Genomic DNA, 24,271 nt, shown 5'->3' with positions numbered 1-24,271 from the left:
CATAAAGAGAGAGTGTAATTTATCGTTATAGTGCGATATTTGATACAGAGAGCTGGTGAGACAGCGTTTCAAGGCAGCCTGTAACAGGTAGGTAGGAGACATAGCACTGGCCTTCCTGTTCAGACGATGTCCTTCCGGCGTGAAGTTGTTGAAGACGATGAATTATTCCCCTTCAAACAGATGCTTATTATTTAACGATGAACTAAATCTGCAAACAATCGCTCTAAATGGATAAAATATTTGAGAAAGGGGTACTTCCCATATGCATCATGTAGAAATAGACCTTCAAAAGTCTGTGAGTTTGTCTCAAAAAAGCGAAATTAATGTTTTATCGTGGAATAGAAGTGAAAAGTAAGTGCAAAACAAAACATAACAAAGCTGAGCATATTTACTTGATGCACAGCCTATCTATTAAAGTGGGAGAATGAAATTACTCAGCGATTGATTGTACCATAACCCCACAAACTAGTTTTCGTGGCTTGATAATGCATAGCCAGCAATATCTTGTTGGTGGGAAAAATTCTTTTCATATTTCACTAGCAATGGGAATATGGGAATACAGATGGCGATATGCAATTTCTGCTCCCCAGAAAGTGTCACACTGTCTCGCGATGAGTTCCACATCTCCCCACAGTTTGCACATGGAATGAACCTACAGCATAGTGGTGACTGTACTCTTGCCTCGAAGGAGGACGTCGAGCTCTGAGGTCCCATTACTCCTAGTTAGTCAGTTTTTGTGATCCCTGGATCATATTCGTAATATCTTGGTATGATGTGGAATGTGACAGCTGATATACAAAAATAGCACACGCTCACGGTGGGTATGTGTACTTGTTGACCATTAAAACCATTGGTTTGTATTTCTGTTGGTACTTCTAATCTACATTTAAACCGATTAACTGTGACCAAGTCATACATCTAAAAATACATACAGGGCTATTACAAATGATTGAAGCGATTTCATAAATTCACTGTAGCTCCATTCATTGACATATGGTCACGACACACTACAGATACGTAGAAAAACTCATAAAGTTTTGTTCGGCTGAAGCCGCACTTCAGGTTTCTGCCGCCAGAGCGCGCGAGAGCGCAGTGAGACAAAATGGCGACAGGAGCCGAGAAAGCGTATGTCGTGCTTGAAATGCACTCACATCAGTCAGTCATGACAGTGCAACGACACTTCAGGACAAAGTCCAACAAATATCTACCAACTGCTAACTCAATTCGGCGATGGTATGCGCAGTTTAAAGCTTCTGGATGCCTCTGTAAGGGGAAATCAACGGGTCGGCCTGCAGTGAGCGAAGAAACGGTTGAACGCGTGCGGGCAAGTTTCACGCGTAGCCCGCGGAAGTCGACGAATAAAGCAAGCAAGGAGCTAAACGTACCACAGCCGACGGTTTGGAAAATCTTACGGAAAAGACTAAAGCAGAAGCCTTACCGTTTCGAACTCATTGATGGGGACATGCTGCGCCGAGTGTGGGAGGAACTTGATTATCGGCTTGATGTCTGCCGAATAACTAAAGGGGCAATATCGAACATTTGTGAATGCCTAAAAAAACTTTTTGAGTTTTTGTATGTGTGTGCAAAGCATTGTGAAAATATCTCAAATAATAAAGTTATTGTAGAGCTGTGAAATCGCTTGAATCATTTGTAATAACCCTGTACATATTGCAAAAACGGATGTATGTATGTGTTTATATTCCACATCTCCTTCTTAATCACTGGACCGATTTCAACCCAACTTGCTCCACATATTCCTTACTGCCAGGCAACAATCGCTGGACGAAGCCGAGGGGGGGGGGGGAGGGGTAAGAATTATCTATCTGTCATAGTTTCTGGATATGACGTTATAAACAAAGAGGCGCGTGAAAAACAGCGCCATCATTAGTGATGTTTAAATTGATTACTTCTTTGGTATTAACTCTATTCACAATATATTTCTCAGACAGTATCCATTTATGCCGCTGAATTTACCTATGCAATATATCATTGTATGACACATTGTTCAAAAGATATGATGTCATAAAAACTGAGATGTGTGAAAAAATGCCCGATCATGCTGAAGTTTAATAAAGATTTATTCTTTACTACTGAGACACTCCTACAGTCGAGAAAACTTAAGGAAACCCCTGTCAGCTGGCAGCGCTTTTGACAGCTTTCAACCGCGAAGCGCAAACGGCCGTATACAGGGTGTTACAAAAAGGTACGGCCAAACTTTCAGGAAACATTCCTCACACACAAATAAAGAAAAGATGTTATGTGGACATGTGTCTGGAAACGCTTAATTTCCATGTTAGAGCTCATTTTAGTTTCGTCAGTATGTACTGTACTACCTCGACTCACCGCCATGATTTCATACGGGATACTCTACCTGTGCTGCTAGAACATGTTCCTTTACAAGTACGACACAACATGTGGTTCATCCACGATGGAGCTCCTGCAAATTTCAGTCGAAATGTTCGTACGCTTCTCAACAACAGATTCGGTGACCGATGGATTGGTAGAGGCGGACCAATTCCATGGCCTCCACGCTCTCCTGACCTCAACCCTCTTGACTTTCATTTATGGGGGCATTTGAAAGCTCTTGTCTACGCAACCCCGGTAGCAAATGTAGAGACTCTTCGTTTTCATATTGTGGACGGCTGTGATACAATACGCCATTCTCCAGGGCTGCATCAGCGCATCAGGGAATCCATGCGACGGAGGGTGGATGCATGTATCCTCGCTAACGGAGGACATTTTGAACATTTCCTGCAACAAAGTGTTTGAAGTCACGCTGGTACGTTCTGTTGCTGTGTGTTTCCATTCCATGATTAATGTGATTTGAAGAGAAGTAATAAAATGAGCTCTAACATGGAAAGTAACCGTTTCCGGACACATGTCCACATAACATATTTTCTTTCTTTGTGTGTGAGGAATGTTTCCTGAAAGTTTGGCCGTACCTTTTTGTAACACCCTGTATACAGCTATGAAGAGGCGTTGCCATGGACACGTTTACAAACTCGAGTTGTACACACGAGAAACAGCTGTGCACATGATACAGAAACTATCCGGGATCATTTCACATCTAGTTTAATGCATAATTTCAAAGGAGTTTCCACGAATACACGAAGATGAATTTTTTTCGATATTACACTACAAATACATTTCATTTTTTTCTCGTTTCTAGTAGAAATATGCCAAATGAATACGCGGGCAATGCCAACTTTGTCGGCTAGTCTTATATAATGTTCAAAAATACAATGCACAACAAAATTAAAGGATAACTGATCGAAACCTCGTATGTGCCTCCAAGTGCGACGTATGCTTGAAATCTGGTTCAAAGGTGGCTACCACCTTCGTCTGTAGCGGTACAAAAGAATGGTGGTCTGCAACGTTACCCTCGTGCTCGGCGACTCTTCAGACAGCAAGGTGTCGACACATACTCAAAAGTTCCAGTCACATCGGCATCAAATATCACCACAATTCTGTCCACTTACTTAATGGATGTGCCACACTATGAGAAGGTCGTCATACGCTCTCTTAACCGTATTTAACCCCTTTTTGTGACGGCTCTGCAATGGAAGTCACAACGGCGGCACTAGCATTGAAATCATGCCGAGTTTTTATGTATGGCCGAGGAGAACATTTCGGACACACCGCCGCTCATAATCGACATGAGAATCCCTCAGGAGGTGGCTTAAAAGACATCAATGAAACAACCCCTTCGCATGGGGCGTTGATTCCTGCCATTTTACAGAAGAAAATTTAAGTTGCAATTCGGTGTGCACACTGCTGATCCCCCGGACGATTCAACCCTACTCAAAGGACATTGTGAGGCTGCAACCCCATTGAACATAATCTGACCCTAGAACCGCAATTTTTAGTATGATGTATAGCGTCGAACCACTAGAGGTTGTTCAAAACGATTTGACCAACTTTGAATATGATCCGAAGAAGTAAAGGATGTTTATGCTTTTTCAGCCCCTGTTTCGCACACTCGTGTGGCGTAATGATGGAGGACCTCAACTTTGACACCTTTGTTCAAATGGTTCAAATGGCTCTGAGCACTATGGGACTCAACATCGTAGGTCATAAGTCCCCTAGAACTTAGAACTACTTAAATCTAACTAACCTAAGGACATCACACACACCCATGCCCGAGGCAGGATTCGAACCTGCGACCGTAGCAGTCCCGCGGTTCCGGACTGCAGCGCCAGAACCGCTAGACCACCGCGGCCGGCAACACCTTTGTTGAGAATGTTAATGATGTACCTGTCGAAGACTTCGGCACCTATTCAGCTGCGTGGTGCCTCGCTGCTGCTCTAGTGCCTGAGAGCAGACAACCTGCGCGGAACCCCTTAGGTCGAGTTGTCTGCCGTCAGGCGCTGCAGCAGCAACGGCAAACCTCTCCGCTGAATGGTTGTACATTCCGCACAGACACATTTTTAAAGTGCTCAACAAATTTGCACGGGTGGCACCGAGGGTGTTGCCAAATTGGAGGGGGGGGATCTTAGAAGGACCTTTTTCCGATTTATTCACGTACATGTCAATGTTGCACTCCTCTGTTGTCACACCACAGGAGGACTGTAAAAGGAAATCACCCTTGTTGTTTCGGATCAAGTTCAAATTTCGTCGAATGGTTCTGAATAGTCTCTTCTGGTTCCACGCTGTACACCAAAGCAACAACTGCGGTTGCTCTACAGTCCAAATGGGTGCGACCACGTTCACTGCGGTTGTAGTCCATGATATCCTTGTAGAAGGGTTAAATTGTCCAGCGTCGAATCAAGGCCCCAAGTGGAAGGGCAATTTCATTCACGCCGTTTTTGCCACCTCCTTACAACTTTTCGTGTCGATTCGGAGCGGCATTGTGTCTGTAACGTTTTCCGCGGCCACCCATAAGAAAACCGCTTGATTTGAATGCTGGGTGTCGCGGTTTTTGCTCTCCATCGCAGGTGCGTGATAAAAAGTGGTGAAATGTGGGTAAGAGTGAGAGTGACGACTTTCCAAGGTGGCGTCAGACAGAATTCTGGTGAAATTTTGTGTCAGTGTGACTTCATTAACCCATCTTACACTTCACATGAACTGTGGGCTCTGGCCATTTTTTCGCCAAGACCGAAGATGACGTCGCAACGCACCACGCTTTTGCACCATCACAAAGGAAGATTGTAGGCAATTTTAAGCTAATTTTGAAACTTACGCGTCGCAGTGGGAGACAATTACGGGGTTTCGAGAAAAAAAATGATCCTTAAGTTTTCTTGCACAGTATAGTTACACATAACTTCCATACATTCCTTTTTTTTTAATCGGACATCTTGTGAGAGTTTGTTTATATTTTAAGTTGTCTCATTGTTATTTTCAGTTAAAGTAGTTTTCGAGCACCCCGAATTGTTAAATATTCTTTTTATCTGTAGAATAACTTAATATTTACTAAAACCAGAGCTTTGCAACTCCGATCTTTTAAGGTAAATATAACGCACATTATTTGATAAGTATCTTGTTACTGGAGAAGCCGCGCGGGATTAGCCGAGCGGTCTTGGGCACTGCACTCATGGGCTGTGCGGCTGGTCCCGGCGAAGGTTCGAATCCTCCCTCGGGCATGGGTGTGTGTGTTTGTCCTTAGGATAATTTAGGTTAAGTAGTGTGTAAGCTGAGGGACTGATGATCTTAGCAGTTAAGTCCCATAAGATTTCACTCACATTTGAACATTTTTGTTACTGGAGACCTTCTGGATAACGAAAAACAAGCGTCTTTTAAATACATAAATATACGCATAATTGATGTAAAATTCTGCTCAGTGGTATTCCTTGACAGCATGGCTGGCGCAGACGACTCTTTGCCGCCTTTGGCTGCTTTGCCGGTCAAGACTCCAAGTACTTCTTCACCTCTCTTAGAACGGCACGGAGACCAGGCGGAATACCTCACGTAAACAATAAAACAGGGCTTTTCCCCCAAATAAATCTTCTTCCATATTAATTAAAACTTTATATTCCGAACGATTATTCTGGGTAGCAAAAAATGTATATAATTCTACTAATAAAGCTTGTTCATTTATATTTAAAATTAGCACTAGATTTCACTTCCACTCAAGGTAATTATTATTTACAAACTTTCGGTACAAAATATCAGGAAAATCTTGTACCCTCACAAACTCTTTCCAAAGACGATTCTTTCTCAACATTGTTTTTAGCACTGGAATTAGAAACAAAACCGTATTCTCAGTGCAGTTCTGCAGAGCGCACCGTGTCTCTGCTGATGAACGGGCAGCGTGGTGTGTGTGCTCCGTTCAGCCTGTCAGTAGGTCTCCAAGGGTTGCTTCCAGCTTAGACAGTGCACACGCTGTCACTTTACGGCAAGAAGGTATGTCAGACGAGGAAGTTCGCCGTCGAATTGGTTTATGCCGCAGCGATTCGATTAGAACATTCAACCGCGTTGTGAGGTATGAAATACTGAAAATCTGTAATACACGTAAACATGGTCCATAGTAGGCTCTAATGTGTTTTTTACTTAATCATGCGATGTCGCCCCACGGTAGCTGAGTGGTCAGCGCGACAGAAGCTCAATCCTAAGGGCCCGCGTTCGATTCCCGGCAGGGTCGGTGATTTTCACCGTTCAGGAACTGAGTGTTGTGTTGTCCTAATCATCGTCATTTCATCCCCATCGACGAGCAAGTCGCCGGGGTGGCGTCAAATCGAAAGACCTACATTCGGCGAACGGTCTACCCAACGCGAGATCCTAGTCACACGACATTTATTATTATCGTGCAAGTAGCTAATTTCGACTACTTGCCATTGCCAAGCATCTGTAAAACCAGCATGGAAAGGCACTACATTGTCTGCATGCGTCGCCATCTATAAATAACGCTTTACACACCTCACATTAAGATAAAACGTTACTGCACAATTTCTTACAACCACATGGTAATTCTTCTCAATTAGATGTGGTTGTAAGAAATTTATGCAGTAATGTTTTACCTTAGTGTGAGATGTGTAACGTGTTATTTACACATGGCGTCGTATGCAGGCAACGTAGTGTCTCTACACGTTGGTTTTGCAGGTACTTGACAATGACAAGTAGTCGAAATAAGCTAATCGCACGATTAAATAAAAATCACATTACAGCCTACTACGGAAAATGTTTACCTTGATTAAACATCCAGAGAGTGTGGATCCCCAGAAACACAAAATTTTGTTGAAGATCTGAGTCGTAGTAGACTCCCCTGGTGAACATCACCATCTGGTGACCGTTACCTACAAATTAAGGCACTTAGCACTCCGTGGTGCAACGAAACTTCACGAAGATGTGCGCTTTCGAAAATGTTGCCTTACCTTGGTTATTATTTAATTTTTATTTTCAGCTTCGTAAGTATTATTTTTTGATTAACAGCTCCCCTAAATCTAAGCCCAAACACGTTCGCGGATATGTAGGTGGTTTTTTCAGTAGTTAGTATCCAGTAATTACTCTATGAAGCAGAGGACCAAGAAATGTGTCCGCATAGGATTTTAACTTCCATTCACCTATCCCTATCTTCAACAATACAGGCTCAACAATACACTCTAAAAGCACTTGGGATAGCCCATACAAGAAGGACACGCAGTCCACAAAGTGGTGTCCAGTGCAAAGCTGGCTCTCAATTATGTACCATAGAAAATAATACAAGCAAGAGGCATGTACGAGGTGCAAACCTTCCGGTTGGTCCAGACGGCTCCTGTTGCACGGTTTTGCGTGACTGTTCCTTCAAGGTCTTCTGTTGCTCAGAATTCTACATTTTCTTCACTCGCCAGATATTACAAAAACGTACACAAAGTATAGAAATGCGATGATAAAAATGAATTTACGTGTAAGAAGTGAGAATCTATGTCTAACGTTCAACATGTTTTTTTTAATTTACAAGATCATACATCGAAAGCCGCTACGGAAATCATCTTTTGCAGTTGCGTGTATGCGCCACAGCTCTTTGGTGGTCAGATATGGAAACAACGAAATTTCACTTCAAGTACTATCTTACTTCTCAGAATAATAATAATACATTAGCTGATTTAATTGCTATCGAATATCCTGTGAAACTTGGTCAAATCCAGATTTGTCATTGTTGTGTTGTGACACTGACCGTAATAGGAAAGCCGGCCGGTGTGGCCGTGCGGTTCTAGGCGCTTCAGTCTGGAACCGCGTGACCGCTACGGTCGCAGGTTCGAATCCTGCCTCGGGCATGGATGTGTGTGATGTCCTTAGGTTAGTTAGGTTTAAGTAGTTCTAAGTTCTAGGGGACTGATGACCTTAGAATTTAAGTCCCATAGTGCTCAGAGCCATTTTTTTCGTAATGGGAAATCAGGGAGTCCATCCGAACATGCTGAATTCTTTTGAGGAGGGTGAGCTTGTCAGCCTAGACCTATGTTATAGCGACAGCTTATCACAGACACTACCATAGACCATAGATCTGGACTACGTATGCGCACCTAGAGTGTAACAGAAAACTTCCATCTTCCCTCCCTCTCTCTCTCTCTCTCTCTCTCTCTCTCTCTTATAATGTGTGAAGTCATTTTCACATGTCAAACATGTCCAGCTGTGTCCAGTTGACTAAGGAAGTCAGTAAGTAGTGTACTGGTCGTTACTGCAATCTGAATGTCTTCAAATTACGGTCCAATAATAAATTTTTCCTTTTGAATTCATCTTTTGAAAGCAGAAACCAGAGATACCGGAGAAGACTACGATACTTCTTGATGCAACGGTGTGGTAGGTCACGTTTGTTTAGCGTCATCATAAGGGGCATCAAAAAGAATTCGTGACAGGGTTGAGGATTTGTTGGTTGTGTGAACGCAGAGTGCTATTTTCGACGGAGAATTGTCGAAAGAAGAAGTACTAACTTGCGGTGCGCCCCAGGGTTGCGTGTTGGGGGCCTTGCTGTTCATATTGTAAGTTAATGACCTGGCAGACGATACTAACAGTAACAATATTAACAGTAACATCAGTTATCTATAATGAAGTTCTTTGTGCAAGGAAGTTGCGCAAATACGCAGTCAGACCTTGATAAGATGGTTCAAATGGCTCTGAACACTATGGGACTTAACATCTGAGGTGATCAGACCCCTAAAACGTAGAACTAGTTAAACCTAACTAACCTAAGGACATCACACACATCCATGCCCGAGGCAGGATTCAAACTTACGACAATAGCGGTCGTGCGGTTCCAGACTGAAGCGCCTAGAACAGCTCGGTCACAGCGGCCGGCCTTTGATAAGATTTCAAAGTGGTGCAATTTGGCAACATGCTTTAAATGTACGAAATGTAAAATTGTGTACCTCATAAACCGCACGAAAATCAGTCAATGCCTGCAAATGATCTTTGGGATTCCACTGTTCACTGTGTTTTGATTTCTGACAAATCGAAATGAGTTCGTAAAACGCCGAAAATCGGACATCCTGTGTACGCGGACCAACGTGGTACAACTGTAGGACGGCACATGTGCACTAATAAGGTCACAAATCGCAACTGGAGATGCTTCACAAATAAAAAGAAGTGTAACGTGTATGGCACAATACAAACATTTCATTTCATTTAGTTGCATTAGACGAACCATATGTCCAACCATATAGAACAACTAAGCAATGATAGAAAACATAAAGAAATGACGATCATACGAATGTCTGGGTGTAACAATTTCGTTTGATATGAAATGGAATGATCGCATTAGAACAATTATAGGTACGACACGTGGCAGACTTGGGTTTAATGGGATGATACTGGAAAACTACAACCTGTCTAAAAAGGAGACAGCTGAAAAAACACTTGTGCGTCCCACGCTAGAATGTTGTGTGTGGCACATCTATCAAATATAATTAAAAGAACATGGTCACATTATTTTGACCAAATGGAGAGGGTGACAAGATACTGCGAAACATCAACTGATAAACGCTTGGGGTTCAGTCAAAAGCCTACTTACAACGTTTCGTATATTACAGTCCCCTATGTATCGTTCCCGTAAGGGTAGCGGACACGAGACGAGAGCAATTACAGGTTGTACAGAGGCGTTTCAATAGTCTACAATCCGTCGCTGCCTACGCAATTGGAGCGGAAAGGAATCCTATCACGTGGTACAACGGTAAATGCCCTCTGAAACTCACAGTATGCATGTAAATGTAGAAGTACATTTAAGCGAGAACGTCTACACTCTTCACGGTCTGGGACTTCCTTTCTGGAGCTAACCTGAAAGTGCGAATATGCTAGTCTCCAGTACGTTTACGAGTGACTGGCGGATACCAAGGACAACGAATTCTTGTCGGCCGACTAAAGCACAGCGTATGAGAACGGTAACTTTTGTTGCTTATGGCAGCCTGAGCAGGGGGCCCTCCGTGAGATGCCATTCGCGGTTTTTTTTTCGTTCAGGATACAGGCCGGAGCAGCTTAACACAGCTGGGTAGATAACACAAACACACTCTCGCGCTGTTGCACGATCATATCTGAACATAAATTTTTTCATCAGGGTGCAAGAGGAAGTCTCCTGTGTGGTTCTCGAGCACAGCAGTTATGTAGTAATGTGCCCGTTAAGTGTGACAGTACTACCCGTGACGTAGGCGGCCTTGGCTGTTGCCGTATAGCTGAAGAATCTAGCGGTTCCCCATTGTCTGCCTCATCAATAGCTCGTTCGCATGCATTCCACCACGTCCAGTGAAGGTCTGTTCAACCGTGTCATTATTATTTCTCCAGGTACAGTGGAATGTAGGTCACAAAGACAATCAAGGCTATAAAGAGACACAGAATCTAAAGCGCTTCCACAGACTGCTGATGAATAGTGTCGTCAAGTATGCTTATTGTTGCGACCAACTGACCAACTAGGTTAAGATCCGTGCCGAGCAGTCAGGGAGTGATATTTACATCAAAATAACTAGTGGCGTCTTGAAATAGGAGAAACTCAGCCTATCTGAATCGAAGCGTCCCAAAGGGATATTTTACAAATATTTTCCACAGATCCAATAGTATGGACCTTAGCAACTCGGATGTTCCCACCGTTTTCGACGACAGCGAGAAACGTGCGTACAGTCTGCACTGGGTGATTGGTACCATAAACAGGACGTTTTTGTTAAAAGAGAAATAATGTCCCACAATCTTATAGTTGGTAGTACTAGTCAAAACTAAAAATAAATAAATAACAAAAAAATTCAGCTAACAAAAAGTTGTCAAGGTATGGACAATTTTACTTATGATGAGAACAATCAATACCCAATGTTGTGATTGCCTTCCTTATGGCGTTTGTGGCTCATTTCTTTTTGGCTGTGCGGTACTTTAGTCTCCTGGTTCTGTCGCCATATGTCACAAAACAGTCTCAAAACAGTCTCCTACATCAGCTATTCTGTACGTACCACTCCATTTTCTACGCCTCGTACGAGACAATACCTAACATATTCGTTCAATGACGGGTGGATTGTACGGGGAGAACCACTAGCACAGCCTTTCCGACCAGCTGACCTTAAGCCTAAGATTTCTGCCTCTGGGTACAGTGGTGTATTCCACGACCATCGACAAATTGTACACGTTATAGGAGAGCGTGTCCTTTGGCGGTGAACAAATATGAGTGCACCACGTACGTTAGCTCGAGTGATTCTTTGACGAAGAGAGCTGAATGATTTTTCATAGTGATTAATAACTTCGATGAGTTACATGTAAGCAGCCAGCTTGCATACTATAGAATGGCCGATATTTCAACAGGAATAGCCAATATCTCAACAATTATTTCATTTCTTTAAAATTATCTAAATGAGCGAATGCTGTACAAGTTATCTAATGCATAGAACGGCATAGACTGAAAAATCATGAACAACTGTAAAGAAAGTGCTCTATTCGCTACACATACCTCGAACTGTGTCAAAAAGTGGAATGGCTGTTTTATGCCCTGAAACTCTTACTAGAAACTAACCTAGCACTGTAGTCCAAACAAATGTTTAGCACAACAGAAACCCTGTATCGTCTGAAACTCGTGGTCCAGCGGCGAACTTAACCTTTTTAACTGAAAGAAAAAGCAATTCCTGTTGTTACTTGTAGAGTGACTAGCGTAATATTTTGCTAACACGTGAGATTGTAAGTATCAAGTCTATGGAGAGGAAATGCAGCAAATTTCTTACTTGGTTTGAACACAATAATAAAGAAACTTCTCTGAATACTTTTATAATCAAAAAACAAATAGGAAAAGGATCCAACGTTCTTAAAATGCATGGCCAGTGGCTGAAGCCTCACAAATGCGTGTGCACGTGATACTTACAGCATAATCTGTTCAAGGTGATGCAAAATTGAGATTAAGCAAACGTCTGAACTATGTAGGAAAGAAAGACGAGCAAAAAGAGCATTTGTATTATCGATCAACCAGATCGTAAATTCTCATACGAATACATAGCATGCCATCACTAACTATCCACTTACGAGGGTTGGAACTTCAACAGTGCCTCGTGATGACTGGGTGTTGTGTGATGTCCTTAGGTTAGTTAGGTTTAAGTAGTTCTAGGGAACTGATGACCATAGATGTTAAGTCCCATAGTGCTCAGAGCCATTTGAACTTCAACAGTGGCAACTATTTGATCACAACCGATACAAAAGAGTTACATGTTTGCACCTGTTACTGTCCTTCAAAGTAGTCACCAGCGTTATGTAGAACCCGTTGCCAGCGATGTGGAAGGCATAGTATACCGTTTGAAAAGCCTGTTCTATTGATGGTGCGAATTGAGCGGTCTAAAGTTATGGTGATTCTCGTATACGACTGTGATGGTGTTATCCTAACGCATTAAGTTCTTCCACGACAGACCGTCAATGTACAGTATTACTGTTCGTTTTTGGAGCATCACCTGCGACCAGCTTTGCGAAAGAAGCGACGACACTTTCTGCGCAACCCACCCATCACTTTGCACGACAATGCGCGGGCGCATTCAGCGCAAATTGTGGCTGCTCTGTTCGGTCGATGGGACTGGGAAGTACTGTACCATCCACCATACTCCCCGGACTTAGGTCCTTGTGACGTTGATTTGATTCCGAAGATGAAGGAACCACTTCGTGGCATTCGCTTCAGAACTGTTCCAGAAATTCGACAGGCAGCAGACCGCTCCATTCGCACCATCAACAGAACAGGCTCTGCTAACGGTATACTATGCCTTCCACATTGCCAGCAATTGGTTGTACACAACGCTGGTGACTACTTTGAAGGACAGTAACAGTTACAAACATGTAACTCTTTTGTATCGGTTGTGAATAGATAGTTGCCACTATTTAAGTTCCCAAGGCAACGGCCTTGCCGCAGTGGATACATCGGTTCCCGTCAGATCACCGAAGTTAAGCGCTGTCGGGCGTGGCCGGCCCTTGGATGGGTGGCCATCCGGGCCGCCATGTGCTGTTGCTATTTTTCGGGGTGCACTCAGCCTCGTGATGCCAATTGAGGAGCTACTCGACCGAATAGTGGCGGCTCCGGTCAAAGAAAACCGTCGTTAAGAGCGGTGTGCTGGCCACACGCCCCTCCTATCCGCATCCTCTTCTGAGGATGACACGGCAGTCGGATGGTCCCGATGGGCCACTTGTGGCCTGATGAAGGAGTGCCTCTGCCTCATGTAAGTTCCAACCATCGTATCTAAGCTGGGAATTTTATCAGATTGTCAAGTTATTTTCTGGTAGTGGTTAAGAAAAGATAACAGCATACATGAAAAGTTATGGCGCCGTCAAACACAGAAATCCTCGCCTTCTTGCACGAGAATTTGGCTGAAGGCTGTTTTGCAAAGAGCTTAATGATACTGAGAATCTTTTTACAATTTCAAATACAAGCGACGCAGTCGACAGCGCCTAGACAACGAACACATCCTCCTCTTTCGGAAGCCGAATCTAAAGCACCCGTCATTTACAAAGTATTTACCTGCCACCGAGTCAGAGAAAGCTAAAGTCACGTCTCGACCATCTTAATTGGGTGAAGTGAAGTCGAACGCGCACGGCCCAGTCCCAAACATCTTCCAGATTCATGTGTGACGGTGGTGCAGGACATGTCTCTGCATTTTGCAGACATTGTTTGCTAGAGCAGTAAAAGCAGCGATATATGCAGGATGTTTCAAAATTACATCGACAAACTTCGAGGGGATATACAAGGTGTCTTGGGGAGCAAAATGAGGATAGGAACCCGTACCTGGAAACGTCATCCAACGACGCTATATAGCGCCGAAGTTGTAGGTGCCATTGACTGTGTGTGGATTTATATATAGGGTGATTCGGTGATGTTACAAATTTTCCTTGATGATGGAGAAGGGTAAGTGTTTCAGTGTGAGATAAGAAACCCTCGTTCGTAAACGAACGAGTCGAAAATTATAAGCGGAAATCGTTCTGATACCTCTGACAGTGGAACACATGCAACAGTACTGTTGTTGCTAAGACTGAAGGGTAGGCGACCCTCAGAGGTGGTAGTAAGGACCAAAACAAGTAAAAATGTCCACTAAATATGGGCTCTACAACCTGAAGAGCTATTAGCAGTTGTTCAATAGAAGAGTTGTATTTTCACAGTAGCTAAGATGAACAAACTTTCGTAGCTCTTAACGTATGCATTTTAGAGTTCATATTTACTGCATATTCGTTTTCTTGTTTGGGTCCATACTAAAACCTTGAAAGTTACTTACAATAAAATCTTAGCAACAACAGTACTTGTACATGTGTTTCACTATCGGAGGTATCAGAACGATTTTCGCTTGTAAATTTCGACTCGTTCGCTTCTGGGCTAGTGTCCCTCACCTCAAATTAGCACATTACTTTTCTCGATGATCCCTTGTAGTATCATCACGTTATCACCCAGTATACACATACATATACAGATGCCGGCTCCAGTAGCTTCGGCGTTCTGTAGGGTCGTTGGAGGGGTTCCAATCCGCATTTTGTTTATCGATACGCCTTCTACATCCCCTGGAAGTTTCTCGGTGTAATTTTGAAACACCCTGTACGTGATGCATAAGTCCGTAGTGTTTTTCCATAAGTTTAATAAACGTAACAGAGACACATAAGAGAGACATAACAGAAACTTAAGTCATTAATAATATATTTCCCTTCTCTGTTTACAACAGTTTGCTACCTCTGAGGTAACGTTTTGATTCCGCGACTATAGAAATCACGTGGTTTAATGGCTCAGAATTCCTCGGGGCATGTCCGGAGCCCATTCTCATCCAGAAAGGAAGTTCTTTGAAGGTTGTTCGAAAGAGAGAGGAAAAGGTGAAAGTCTGAGGGTGCAAGATCAGTTGAGTAGAGTGGTTGCGGCATGACCTCCCAATCCAACTGTTGTATGGTGTTTCGTGTCAGTCTACAAGAATGCACGCAAGCGTTATCGTCGGGTAGCATCCCTTCACTTCCTGGTCGTTGTTCTTGGATTGCGTCTGCAAGATGTCTGAGCTGTTGACAATAAATGTCAACAGTGATGGTCACACCTCGGGAAAGCGATTCGTAGCACACCATACCGTCCTGTTCCACCAGATGCATAACATTATGTTTTGAGGATGCGCACAGGTCTTTATATGGGGAGCTGCTACTTTGTTTGGGCTCAGCCATTCACTTCTTCTCCTGAAGTTAGCATGAAGACATCATTTCTTGTCACCAGTAACGATGCAGGATAGGAATAGGCGGTGTTATTCACGAGCCAATTGATGACGAGCAAGCAGAGACGCACATGCAGCCATCCGCCGATTTCTGTGATTTTGACTTAGAGCATGAGGTATCCACACATTCGATTTCTCGATCTTCTTGACTGCATGCAAATGTCAAGCGATGCTGGAATGACCACAGTTCACCACATATGCCAGTTCTCGAGTACACTGACGTGGGTCATTGTGGATTACTACGTTTAAACGATCTTCATCCAATCCCCGAAGTCTACCTGAACGTGGAGAGCTACTAGCGTCAAAACGATCCTCTTTAAACTGAGAAAATCATTTTGTTGCCGTACTCTGTCCAATGGCATTATGCCATACACAGCGCAAATGTTACCGATTGCCTCCGATGCAGTCACACCTCTACAGAACCCAGTCAGAAGGATATCTACAAATGATAAAATGACTGTATGGTAACTTAAATAACAGTAGTAAACTACAAATGAAAAATGACAATCGATAAATAAACTCATAGGAACCGGAATACCAACATGAAAACAAACATTTTACGAACTTATGCAGCAACCTAGTATTTTTTATTTTACAGTAAACACAGCAATGATGAAGTTCACTACTGTATACACAACCGCCTTTCATCTTGATATAAAATTACTGAACTCATTTTCTAGTTTTGATCAGTACTATCTCCCGTAACTATAAGGGGCTTTTTTTCTGAACACCATTTATGAGTCCTCCTCCGTAGCTGCCGGCACGGTGTCTCGGCGTGTTCAACTAGCGGGCTAGCCATTCTGTGTAATAAAAAACGGAGTGTTGTTTTCAAAGATGGAATGTGAAAGATGTTATGCGACATCCGCAAAGAACCAATGACGATGTAATGACGAAGAAACAGATTGAAAGACAAAAAGTAGCTGAGTGATCAGTGTGACTAATTCTCATGCAGAGCACGCGAGTTAGAATTGCGGTACTGATAGGCATTTTCTTTTGGTGGGAGGGCTGGAACGACGTGCAGTGAGCCTCGCGATTCCGTGTGAGAAGTTACTTGAATGAGAAGCAGCGGCTCGAAGGTCTGAAAAGTCGACAACGAACAGGAGAGGAGTGTGCTGACCCCGTGCATCTCCAACGGCACCCGCGTGACGCCTTACGGCAGAGTACGACACCGCGGACAACCTGCGTCGCTGGGTCTTCAGCGCGTTATCACTGGGGTTCATTACGTGTTTCGGCACTAATATATTTTGAGGGCTGCGTGATGCCGACATGGCCATAGCAGAGTGAGAGGATTAAGTACTTCTCTTGCCGATGGTTTGGAAGTTATGCGCATGTCATGTGAGCTTCGGTGGGGTCCTGGACCACCCATTGTCTGGACAGAGCTGCATCTGCGTGGAGAAGACTGGCTCAAAGATACCGCCGTACCTCACCGCTCAAAAGCGCCGGTCAACGCATTTCCTGCCGAGCGTGCGTGCGTGCGCCGCCTTTGTGTGTACAGCCACAGCCTGCGCACACCCCCACCTGCGGCAGTCTCTGTAAAGGCGACACTCGGGGCAGCGGCGCACCGTGCTGCTCGCATGAGGTGTATCAGGCTCTGTTCGCGACGTTACTTAAAAGTGAGAAGAAAAGAAACCGGAACTGACATTGTACTGCCTACTCCAGTTTGCCTTCCTTGGGCCGCGCGGGATTAGCCGAGCGGTCTCAGGCGCTGCAGTCGTGGACTGTGACGCTGGTCCCGGCGGAGGTTCGAGTCCTGCCTCGGGCATGGGTGTGTGTGTTTGTCCTTAGGGTAATTTAGGTTAAGTAGCGTGTAAGCTTAGGGACGGATGACCTTTGCAGTTGAGTCCCATAAGATTTCACAAACATTTGGACATTTTTTGCTTTCCTTCCTGCAAATGTGTCAGGATTCTCTAAATAGTTTCAAAATAATTAAACTCAGAAAAGGCAAGAAATACACATTAGCAATGAATGCAAGAGGTAAAACGAACTTTCAAGAAACGTTGGTTGAAAACTGTCTTGGTTGCAATTTTATTTTTTTTTTATTTTTCATCTACGGGTTTCACCTTATTTAGGCATCTTCAGGTTGATCTTAATTTGGTATTTCTTAGAACGATCCTTTAGACAGCGTAGCCAAAGGGCATCGTCAAATACATTAGGCCAACATCGCCTTCGTTAAACTTAGTAAAAACTTTCTAGATGGATGTGAGTGACTCCAAGACCTGCATACCGCGTTCCCATTCACAGGAGAGAGTAATAGAAAAGGAGCGAGTAATAGAACGGGAACGGGTTATGCAGGTCTTGAAGTCACTCACGTCCATCTAGAAAGTTTTTACCGAGTTTAACGAAAGCGATGTTGGGGTAATGTATTTGACGATGCCCTTTGGCTACACTGTCTGAAGGATCGTTCTGAGAAATACCAAATTAAGATCAATCTGAAGATGCCTAAATAAGGTGAAACCCGTAGTTGAAAAATAAAAAAATTAAAATTGCAAGCAAGACTGTTTTCAACCAATACTGTTAAGCACTGGTTTGCTGTATGCCACAGATGGACTGGAGAATTTCAAGAAACATTTTTATAGACAAAAATATAAAACTTCCGGTCAGAAAAATACTCATCAAAAATTATTCGTCACTTCGATATATAAGGAGAGGAATAGTAGATCTGACAGTGCACTCAGGCAGTTCTTCGAGTCATCAGTCACTGAACGTAACAGAACACAAGCTTATTTTTCTTCACCGTTTATGTGTCATGGTCGCATCAGTCAATGTCGGCTAGTAAGCTACACACGATTTGAAAGTTAAGCGCGCCAAACGAAGAAATTAGTCAGGCCCAGGAGATACCACCCTAAAACAGTGTGGCACCACCTCTAGACTTGATAAATGGACGTCATTCGGTGAAGAAGGGAGTCCACAACGTTCTTCAGGTCTGTCACGTTCAACTCATTGACGATTAGATCACGAAGACCTACCAAATTGCAGGGATGTTGATTGCTACGTTTCAGCCGCTGTCCTGCGTAATCCCAGAAATTTCTGTGCTCTTAAGATAGGACAATATACCAGACACGTCAATGTGCGATGTGTGCCTGAGTGTTAGTGCATTATTGTGAACACTTCAGTTAAAACTTCCCTGCCGAGAGGCCGTGAACAGTGTATAAAACTATTCCCTGATACTTTGTCTCCGACTACGGTAGACATATTCGGAGGTAAAGGGACAGGAACTAACTATACACATCTACCACGGTCTCTCAGCCCGGCAGTTTTAACTGAAGTAGACACCGTGATAGCCTACGACGGGAGTTTACTAGGTAATGCAATACATTTTTTTCTGAAAGCAGGTTGGTTTTATTCAGGATTTCAGTAAAGCATAACATTCCCCCTCTTTCGGCTGCAAACCCTATTTCTCAACACAATCGTAGTTCAATGCTACGACCTTTACTGGGTGGGCCTGTATGCCCACATGGTGCCACTCCACGGGTGGACGTCGGAACGGAGCCAACGTCTTGCCGCATCAATAACCTCCCCATCATCCACGTACTGCTCCTCGCGGAGTGCATTCTTCATTGGACCAAACAGATGGAAGTAGGAAAATGCGAGATTCGGGATGTAAGATGGATGAAAAGGAACAGTCCAATGAAGTTTTGTGAACTCCTCTCGCACGCACACACTTGCGTGAGACTTGCGTTATCATGGAGTAAGCACAGAAGAGTTGATCGTTGCATGATGATGGAGTACGTCAAACAGAATAACCCCTTCACGGTCCCAGCCCAGTTGTGCACCTAGGTGTTTGCGATCCGTCGACCACCTCGAATGAGAATGTCCGCACGTTCCAACATCGCAGGAGTAACAGCTATGTGCGGCTGGCCGGCGCGCAGGTCAGACAGGTTTGCGCGACCTTGTTGCGATGGCGGCAGACACCTAGCACTGCCAGGCCTATTCAGGGGCTCTGGTTTTCCGATAAGAAAAAGCTCAGCCACAGCTCTCTGTTGGAAAGCACCTCCGTTACAGCGCCGCCACCTATCGGAACTTCACGAAACTACAGGAGCTGAAGCGAGAATCTTCCTCGATGTCGGACAACGAATTCCGCATTTTTTTCAACCGAAATTGGCCGAGTCAAAAAATGTATTGCGTTACTTACTGAACTCCTGCAATATTGGAATGTGCGGACACCCTCCTTCAAACTACTCGATGGCTCTGAGCACTATGGGACTTAACATCTGAGGTCATCAGTCCCCTAGAACTTAGAACTACTTAAACCTAACTAACCTAAGGACAGCACACAACACCCAGTCATCACGAGGCAGAGAAAATCCCTGACCCCGCCAAACTAATCGATGGATCACAATCAAATATTCGCTTTTTTTTTTTTTGGACAGCATGGTTGTGGAGATGAAGAAGCGATTAGTATGATTAATCAATTATTCAAAAACAGTCTTAATCGCAATTTTTTTATTATTATACGGCCAACCGATTTCAACCCGACGTAGGGGTCATCTTCTGAGCGTTTACAATGTGAAATTATAGATATCCGTCAGAAAGATTCCATTATACAACAGTTAAAATTACGTAAATTTAAAATTTGTTACCCATTGGTCAACCTTTGGTGGTATCACTCCTGTCTACATAACGGCAGGAAACTATGTCAGACTAACCATTCGTATCGGCTTAAATAGCGTGCTGAGATCACGTGAATAGACGGTAACACCCCCAGCGGCGATTAACGGTTCAAAATGGTTCAAATGGCTCTGAGCACTATGCGACTTAACTTCTGAGGTCATCAGTCGCCTACAACTTAGAACTAATTAAACCTAAGTAACCTAAGGACATCACACACATCCATGCCCGAGGCAGGATTCGAACCTGCGACCGTAGCGGTCACGCGGTTCCAGACGGAAGCGCCTTTAACCGCACGGCCACACCGGCCGGCCCGGCGATCAACGGCATTTAATCCAGTTTATTATATGTAATTACTAGTTACCTTGGTTTAACATAAATTTAAGTGACATTAAATAAAAGAAAGCGGAACCATTCCATGTAAAAAGAGTTACAATTATAGTGTTAATTATAAAATAATAACAAATGTTCCGTAGACAACTCGTAAAATTCGTAAAAGTATGTTACATTATGTGCCATAATATAAAGTAAAACAATTTGTGACACACAAAAACTGATGTCGTCTTGTATTATGATATATCTATTCGTACATTTACGTAGAAAACATTGGGTCAGTTTACTAAAACGGCTAATATGGAAGGACTACAACGCCCTCTACTCCTTGTGGTGAGGACGCCGTTGCCATGGATTATAAAGCGTGTATCAGGCGCCCTCTAGTCTGTGTGCCGAGGACGCCGTCGCCGTGGTAGCAGCTGGTGTGTTCGTATGGTGTTTCTTTGCCCTGGGGGTGTTGCCGTCTATTCACGTGATCTCAGCACGCTATTTAAGCCCATACGAAGGGTTAGTCTCACATAGTTTCCTGCCGTTATGTAGACAGGAGTGACACCACCAGCAGTCGACCAATGGGTAACATATTTTAAATTTACGTAATTTTAGATGTTATATAATGGAATATTTCTGACGGATATCTATAATTTCACAGTGTAAACGCCCAGAATATGACCATTACGTCGGGTTGAAACCGGTTGGCGGTATAATAGTAATAAATGCGATTAAGACTGTTTTTGAATAATTGAAACACTTCGCTGCTCAACTGGACTCTCTGTTGGCGGTGCTGGCACACTCGTTCAACTGTTGGGATACTCAAAGGTGTGTGTGTGCCCATCGGGTCCCCCGCTGCCTAACAGACTACCATAAAGAGCAACGAAAGATCATCTGTGCGGAATTAATTGCGCGTTGTGATGCAGATCGTGACAATTTTTTTGTCGAACATCTTCACGAGCGAAACATGGGTCCATCTCTTCGAATCGGAAACAAAAGGGTAATCCATGCAGGGGCGCCACACCACTTCTTCTCCGAAGAAAAAGTTCAAAGCCACAACCTTATCCGGTAAAGTCATGATGACAGTCTTCTGGGACTCTGAAGGGGTTGTCCTGTTTGATGTCCTACCTCATGGTGCAACGATAACTCTGAAGCGTATCCTGCTACCCTCAGGAAAATGAAGAAGCGGCTTCAGTGTGTTCGTCGCCACAAAAAAAGCGAACGAACTTCTCATCCTTCATGAGAACGAAAGGCCTCACACAAGTCTGGTCACTCGAGAGAAGCTCTCAAAACCTCATTGGACTCTTCTCCCTCATCCACTTTGCAGTCCGAATCTCGCACTTCCCGACTTCCATCTGTTTGGCCCAGTGAAGGCTGCACTCAGCGGGGAGCATTACGTGGATGATGTGGATGTTATTGATGAACCAAGACGTTGGATGCAACGTCGACCACTAGGGTGATACCATCCAGGCATTCGGGCTCTCCCAATAAGGCGGCGGAAGGCACTCGCTTTGAAACGAGATGTGTTGAAAAATACGTTCTTGTAGCCAAAAGAGTGGGGAAAAATATGGTGTGTTGGTATCCTGAATAACACCAACATGCTTTCAGAAAAAAAAAAGTGTTGCATTACTCACCAAACGCCCCTCGTAGCAACAAAAACCACTCTTCAGCGATTAATGATGAATTGCACAGAGTAGCTGGAGATGGTAATGGTTCTTTATTTACGTGACAATTACGGCACTCCAACCCCAGTTCTCGACACCAGTAATATCGTACTACTTTTCTGCGAAGTAACAGCCATATTTTTGTGACAATATTCACATTTGGTTTTATTAATGTATAGGTACACCGATGTATCGATATATTACAGTAATATGGTTCTTGTGCGTATTCATTTCTGTGAGACTGTGATAATCTTTGAGTTACTTGTAACCGTTTTGGCGCGAATCCGTACAGAGCAGTCTTCGTTTCACTTTGCAGAAGTTAAGTTGTTATTTCGCTTTGTAAAAGAACAGTCAAGGCTTGTGTTTGGTTAAAGTGGAAATTAAAAATATAAAGATTGATACAAAACTGTTTTCTTGATGATGTGACAATTAAGAAGAAGTATATGTGAATTTACAAGAAGTTTAATAAAAATGTGGATCGTGAACACCAAGTCAAAAATTATTTCTACCATACCATTGTTCTGATCTGGGATTGTCTGATCATTAAGAATTTCCTGAAAAATGCATTTGTTAGGTCTTGAAATATTGCTAAAATACAGATCTGGACCTTCTAGCAGTCAAAGTGGAATCACCCTAGAATCAACAAGATGAGCCATAATAACTTCCACGAAATCTACGTGGGAATCCATTCAAGATAAGTGCCAAAATTAATGATTTTTTTAAAGTGACTTCATTACTTCCATTCTGACGATACCATCCACAGTCAATAACTTTGTTGTTGCCCGATAAAGCGAACATATGCTGCGTGAGAAACATTATTAATCTGATTTCTAACTTACTTTGCAAGTGGTGGTATTTTTAGAAGATGTATACAGAGACATAAATACATTACTGTTACTGGGAGAAAACCTGTTGTTCCCCGACGTGCATATTAAGTATTAAAGCAGTCGGTCGCTTCTTGCCTCATTATACAACACTGCGGCCGTTTACTTGGAACGCAGTTGTTAACTGGTGGACTGTATGGTAAAGCGAAGAGCAGCAATCCCTCTGCGCCAAGAATTTCAGATTACAGTTACATGAGGCACTGCGGCGCTTGTGTTCAGCTTCCTCATCCTGCTGAAGGGAAAAACAGATGCTCAGTGGAGCCGACGGCCGGAGATATTAAAGCAGGACAGGGGCGGCCGTGCCTCCGTAATGAGGCTTGCCGGAAGCGCACTGCCGGCTCGCACACACACGCACACAAACACATATTGATCTGCTTAATTCATGTTCGTGATGGGGGCATCGACTTGCGTCTCACGTAACTCCAGTTGTTCTAGTTGTCTTGCTTCTAGTGGTGGACCGTTAGCGCATGGAAGTACTTAACACGCGAAGTACTTATGCTAGCGCAAAGGCACACAAAGAAAGTCGATTCATCGATGCTGATGTTGTGTGTGAAAACTGTCAGAAGACATCTGTTGAACTTTCTCCAGAAGAAACACAACCTCAATTTAAATTTTTCAAACGCTATTTAATGTAAAATGTGAAGCTGTCGCCGGCCGAAGTGGCCGTGCGGTTCTAGGCGCTGCAGTTTGGAACCGCGTGACCGCTAAGGTCGCAGGTTCGAATCCTGCCTCGGGCATGGATGTGTGTGATGTCCTTAGGTTAGTTAGGTTTAACTAGTTCTAAGTTCTAGGGGACTAATGACCTCAGAAGTTGAGTCCCATAGTGTTCAGAGCCATTTTTTTTTTTTTTTTTTGTGAAGCTGTCATCAACTTCATACTCGGTTTCAACACCACAGTTGTTTGTATATTTATTTCTCTATAACTTGCATTTTTATCAGTATTTTCTTTATATGACGATTTTGCACACTTCTATGGTTTTTGCTTGAATTTGTTTGTAGACGAGGCTTAGTTTTTATTGATGTCCTTATGTGATTTTAACTTAATTTTATATATCTCATTCATTTGATTTCTTGCTAAGATTGAGTGCTCTTTGACAATTTTGTAAATGATCATGCTCATGAGTTCACTCAAAAAGGACACTCCCTGATCACTTTTTTCTGGTGAAGGTAAGGTTATGAAACTTCTCCGTGTGAGCTATTCCATTGATCTTGGAAAGCAGCCT

The 24,271-nt window shown here is 43.4% G+C and overlaps 1 protein-coding gene and 1 pseudogene across 2 annotated transcripts in view; both read left to right on the top strand.

The window, feature by feature from the left end:
- Window positions 1–24,271, top strand: part of LOC126162048 (myosin-13) — a 320,343-nt gene that overhangs the window by 4,474 nt on the left and 291,598 nt on the right. The window lies entirely within an intron of this gene.
- LOC126163644 (5S ribosomal RNA) lies at window positions 13,240–13,357 on the top strand (annotated as a pseudogene).

This window comes from Schistocerca cancellata, chromosome 2 (genome assembly GCF_023864275.1).
Source record: "Schistocerca cancellata isolate TAMUIC-IGC-003103 chromosome 2, iqSchCanc2.1, whole genome shotgun sequence".
In the NCBI taxonomy this organism is placed as follows: Eukaryota; Metazoa; Arthropoda; class Insecta; order Orthoptera; family Acrididae; genus Schistocerca; species Schistocerca cancellata.
This window is presented reverse-complemented; position numbering and strand designations above follow the sequence as displayed.